Below are 5,415 nucleotides of genomic sequence, written 5' to 3'. Positions count from 1 at the left end.
AAAAGGATAACAAAATAGAAAACAAGCAAGTAATAAACAAGAACTAGCACAAACCACAAACAGAGGACACTGAGAGCGAAGTCGAGGGATCAGTAAACAGTCAAGGGAACACGAGGGGCTAGGAGCTTGAGATGCACAATCTAGCTATATATTGCCTTCTGAGAGAACCCACTGCCTTGTACAGACAGTAATCACTAAATAGGCTACACTTTGTTTTACTTTAAGTATGTAGCCTACTGCAAATTAAATGCACAATGTACATTTTGTTTAAAAAGGGTAGCAATATGCGAGACCTGGGAAAAGATCCCGTGCTCTTTGATGTATCCCATGCTTTAACTACTTGCTGCTAACTAACCACTTGCTGATTTGGGAAGAAAGACACACAACAGTATATACATTAACATCGCAGCACATGGTACAATAGCACATGGCATGGTACAATGGTAGATATTACCAACTGTTGGTAGTTCTTGTTCTTTGACCTTCAGCAGATCGCTGCATGATAACCATGCCTGATTGATGTAATATTTTTATTTTCTGCACAAACAATTTACTCTAAGATGACTGTATTGACTCTTGTAATCAAAGTAGTAAATGATGCTAATTATTTGCTAAAGTTCTATTTTTCAAATCATTAATCATCATTTCAATGCTTATTATCCCTGAAATATTTTTAACAAGAGCCCCGTCCACAGCAAGTCATCACTGTTCTACAGCGTAGTTGCCTGTATTTTGCCAGAGGGAGATCATTTATAATGACTGCACTTGCAGGTTTAATGCAATTTAAAAATAAATGTTCATCTATTATTTTCATTACTGGTTTTGTGAAACACAGAAGGGGACATTATTTTTTACATACAAACACAAGATGCAGTGTAGTTCCTCAGAACCTCCCTCATTTGGTGTTTTGATGATGGTGGTGCAGAGTGCTGTCTGCCATCTTCATCCAAAATCAAGGTCACCTAGGCCGGCTCAGCATTTTTATACATGCCACAGAGCACGATAGGATGTTGATTGCTTAATTGTATAATGCAGTACACCTGTATAGAATCACCTGCATTCATTATGCTTCTCTACTCATTTATTCAGGGTTCTCCTTTAATTTGTCACCTGTTTGTGTATTACAGTTGAAAGCTAATGTATTGGGATAGTCAAATTGGTTGTTTTTCTTCAGAAGTAATCACATTTGTATTTCAAATCAAATAATGACTATGAAACCATTTTCTGAATGTCTACATTTCATGACTTTTTTAACATATATTTTCACTATATTGCACAGTATAATGTCTAGTTTTCAACTAAATGTCTAGTGTTCAGCTAAACTAAATTAAACTCAACAGGGGCCATATGTACTCTGTAAAAGTTTATTTACCACTGAACATTTTTCAACAATTCCCTTTAATGAGTCAGATCACCCAATTTCAAGTCAGCGTAATTATGGGGACAAAGTAAGTTTTGACAAAGTTAATGACTTGGAAGGTCATAACTATTTCATTGCATAACCCTAACATTTGATGACTGCATCAAGTCTATGACTCATGGATACAACTTGGTTCATGATGTGATCCTTTGAGATACTCTGCCAAGCTTTTATCCCTGCCTCTTTCAGTTTCTGTGTTTGCTGGGATTTTGGACATCAGACTCCTTTTGAGCAAGTTAAAAGCATGTTCATTGGGGTTCAAATCTTGTAACTGACAGGGACACATTGAACACTTACACCTTTTCTTCTGGATAACTCCCTTGGTTATGTTGGTGGTATGTTTTGTGTCGTTGTCTTGCTGCATGATCCCATTATGTCCCATGCGTCTGGTAGAATGTCTCTGAATATTGGAGGACAATATGTTTCTATACACTTCAGTGGTCATTCTGTTGCTACCATATCTGGTGCATTATCAATAAAGACCACTGTAACAGTTCCAGATGCAGCTGTACTGGCCCAAGCCATCTCACTGCCTACACCATGTTTGACATGAAGTACTATGCAGAAGGTCCAGAGCAATCCCTCTCTTTTGCCACAGTTTTAGCTTTTCAGCACTCTAGTAAAGGTTTATCTTTGTCTAATCTGTCCATAGTCTATACAACTTGTTTCCAAAACTCATCAGGCTTATGTTTGTATTTCTATCTCCCCTTTCTGTTCTTGGTGCTGAGAGGTTTTCATCTTGAAGTGTAATTTGCCTCTCTCCAACGTGCAGTGTCCTCCAATAATTTTACCCTCAAAGTATGGGGGGGGGGGGTAGATATAAATTCCTAAATTCCTTTATTTTTCTTTTTCTGAATGTGATGGTGATACTGTCATTGTGATTAATTGGGAATCTAAGTGACATGGCTGTGGATGAAACAGTTTTAGCTGTGAGTAATATGTGTGTTCTTTACATGTGCTACAATGGACAGGTATGCTGCACAGAAAATCTTGGTGATGGATTATATGTTAAACTTCACCTTCTAAAGTTACAAAACTGTTGTGTCAAATTCTCCTTTGTTACGTTTTCTGTCAAAACTTGATAAAAAAGCATATAAATTTCAAATTCCTAATTCAGGAGTTACAGATAAGATGGGTTATTGTCCAACTGAACAGAGGTGAACAATATAGAAATGTTGTACACTGCTAACAAAATAGTTGTTTATATAACAGCTATTTAATTGGCTGTGGAATGGTGTGCTAAAAAACTAATTTTCAGAGATGAAACATCCATCCAAATGACAGAGAAACTTATATTTATTTAAAGTCATTACCCAATGTCACAAAGCACACCACACTTAGATAGAACCTGGCCCTCTAGTTATCACTGTCACCATTAATTTGTTTTGATGGCTCATTGTCAGGAGTGTCAGAATCAGAGAACACTGATGAATATGAACATAGTGTATTCAGACATTTTAGGTTATTTGCAGTGAAAATTGTTGCGCCTTTCCCTTCACCTGCATTCAGGAGATATAGCAGTGACTCATGTAATTATGGCCTAATGTATAATCATCACAAAAGCTATTCCTGTGCCTTTTTGTGTTGTACGTATTGTTCCACACATAATATCTTAATTAAACAATGCAATGAAGTCACTAAGAAAGAAAATTAATAACGTAACACAATGGTCCATTTTCACAATCATTAAATGTCAGAAAGAGGTTTTGGATCTTGTCTTATGTGACCAGTGAAAGATACACCGGGGTAAAATATCGCTTGCAGGAGGGAAAGTGATTTCAGATAAAGATTTTTTTGCCCAGCAGTTGCTGATGACGCCTTATACAGAATTATTGCATGGTAAATAATCGTACAGTAAAATAGGGCAATTTAATGAATATAAGACAAAAGGCATGCAAGTAAACATGGGGCTGTTAAATGAAAGCTGAAATAGGTAGAGGTGGATAGTTCCATTATCAATACCTGCATATCCTGGTCAGGGTCGCGGGTGGTGCTGGAGCCTATCCCAGCGTGCATTGGGTGGAGAAGGAAGAAAGATTCCAAGCGAATCGACATTTCCTTGCTGAGTGTTGAAGGCATGATCTTCTTCAGCAATGTGGCAAAGAAGCTGTCTTCCTTAACAATCCCAACTACATTGACATTTCTGTCCAGAAAGGTAGCATCCCGAAAGTGCCTGGATGTCTGGAACACACAGGCGTGGTGACCCAGCTCACCAGAAAAGCAAAGGGGATAAGGGAGACCTGGCAATGCTCTGGCTTGAACTGGAAAATGCTTTTGAATCCATCCCCCAGAAGCTGGTTCAGACAAACATGGACAAACACCATGTCCCAAGCAAAGTGGCGGAGCTCATTCTGCATGACTACAACCAATTCAGTTTGAGAGTATCATCGGGATCAGGAACTTCGGAGTGGCGCAGACTGGAGGTGGAAATCGTCATAGGCTGCACCATCTTCATCCTCTTTGCCCCGGCAATGAACATGATCCTGAAGTCTGCCGAGCCAGAGTGCTGGGGCCCCAGGACGGAGGTATGCCAACCACCAATACAGGCCTTCAATGATGACCTTATATTCACCACTGAGTCAGTGCCAGGAAGCAGATGGACCTTGTGAGGGCTGGAGGAGCCCATTGGATGGGCAAGAATGAGCTTCAAGCTAACAAAGTCAAGGTCTACGGCTGAAGAGAGCATGGTGATGGACACATTCAGCATTGTGGGAACCTCAATTCCGACAATCTCTGAAGAGCCGGTGAAGTGCGATGGCAAGGTGTTCAACAGCAGCCTGAAGGACACAGCATCAGTTCAGGCCGCCTTTCAGAAGCTGGACAGCTGGCTGAGAGCACTTGGCCACTCAGAACTGCCTGGAAAATTGAAGACCTGGATTTACTGTCACGGCATACTCCCGGGGATACTCTGGCACTACTGATCTATTAAGTCCCCATCTGGGAAGTGGCTGAGTTTCCCCAGGAGCCTGAGCAACATCACCCTCTATGGCTACACCAACAGGTTAAAACTGCCCTAAAGTTAAGAAGAATTCAAAGTGACTTCAGTAGAGGGAGTCAGCAGACCCAAAAATGGCCTGAGCAGGGAACCCGAGGAAGAGCCAGTTTGGCAACCTTCTCTACTCACCAGTATGACACTGCCAAGGGGAAGGAGAGATGCAGGCTAGACCAGGATGAAGTGAGAGCAGCGGTGGAAGAGGAGAGGTCCAGCACAGCAGTGGAAATGAGGCAACAGGGAGCCTGGACGAGGTGGGACCAAGTGGTGGACAGGAAAATCATGTGGACTGACCTCTGACAGACAGAACCACACCACATGAAGAAACCTGCACAGCTGTAGCTATATAATTTAATGGTTACAAAATTATATTAAAACATTAATGTTTAATTATCTGTATTTATTCATGGCTGTTTCCTTATGCTATTTCCTATGATGCACAGATCAAACGCCCAGCCCTTTTTTCACCTTTTTCTTTCACCTCTCCCAATCCATAGCATAAGCAGCAACATAGACAACACACCCAAGACAGTAGGAGACACAGCTGGAACAGCGCCACAGCTCCCCTAATTATTTAATAACAGAATATGCTGCTGGCAAAATCAGCAGCAGTTGCAACACATTAGAAGCTCATCAATGGTGGATAAAAGGCTGGCCACCCAAGAGTTGGGGAGCTCACTTTGAGTCTCCTGTCAAATCTAACCATGTGTGTGCCTTCTACGTCGACACGGAGCCAGAAGCTTACAGCCCCGATGGAACCCCAGGAAACTGCTTCCTGACCCTATCCAACATGCACCCAGCTTAGCTGACAAATTCCAAAGTTTCTTATTCTTCTTTTTTCTGTCTGAGTAAAGGCATTAAATATGCCCAAGAGGGCTAATGTCATTATTTAGTGTTACCTAGTCTGCACCACCTCTCTGTTTCTATGAGGTGGCAGAATTACACGGATGGAGAATACAGGCTTACGTCTTTCATTACTTTATTACCTTCTGGAGGGAACCCT

At 41.1% G+C, this 5,415-nt stretch overlaps 1 pseudogene; it reads left to right on the top strand.

Moving 5' to 3' along the window:
- The first annotated feature begins 1,960 nt into the window (after positions 1-1,960).
- On the top strand, positions 1,961-4,437 carry LOC135235074 (uncharacterized; annotated as a pseudogene).
- The last annotated feature ends 978 nt before the right edge of the window (positions 4,438-5,415 follow it).

The sequence above is a fragment of the Anguilla rostrata genome, chromosome 11 (genome assembly GCF_018555375.3).
Source record: "Anguilla rostrata isolate EN2019 chromosome 11, ASM1855537v3, whole genome shotgun sequence".
In the NCBI taxonomy this organism is placed as follows: domain Eukaryota; kingdom Metazoa; phylum Chordata; class Actinopteri; order Anguilliformes; family Anguillidae; genus Anguilla; species Anguilla rostrata.
The sequence above is the reverse complement of the archived record's forward strand: the minus strand, read 5'-3'. Positions and strand labels throughout refer to the sequence as shown.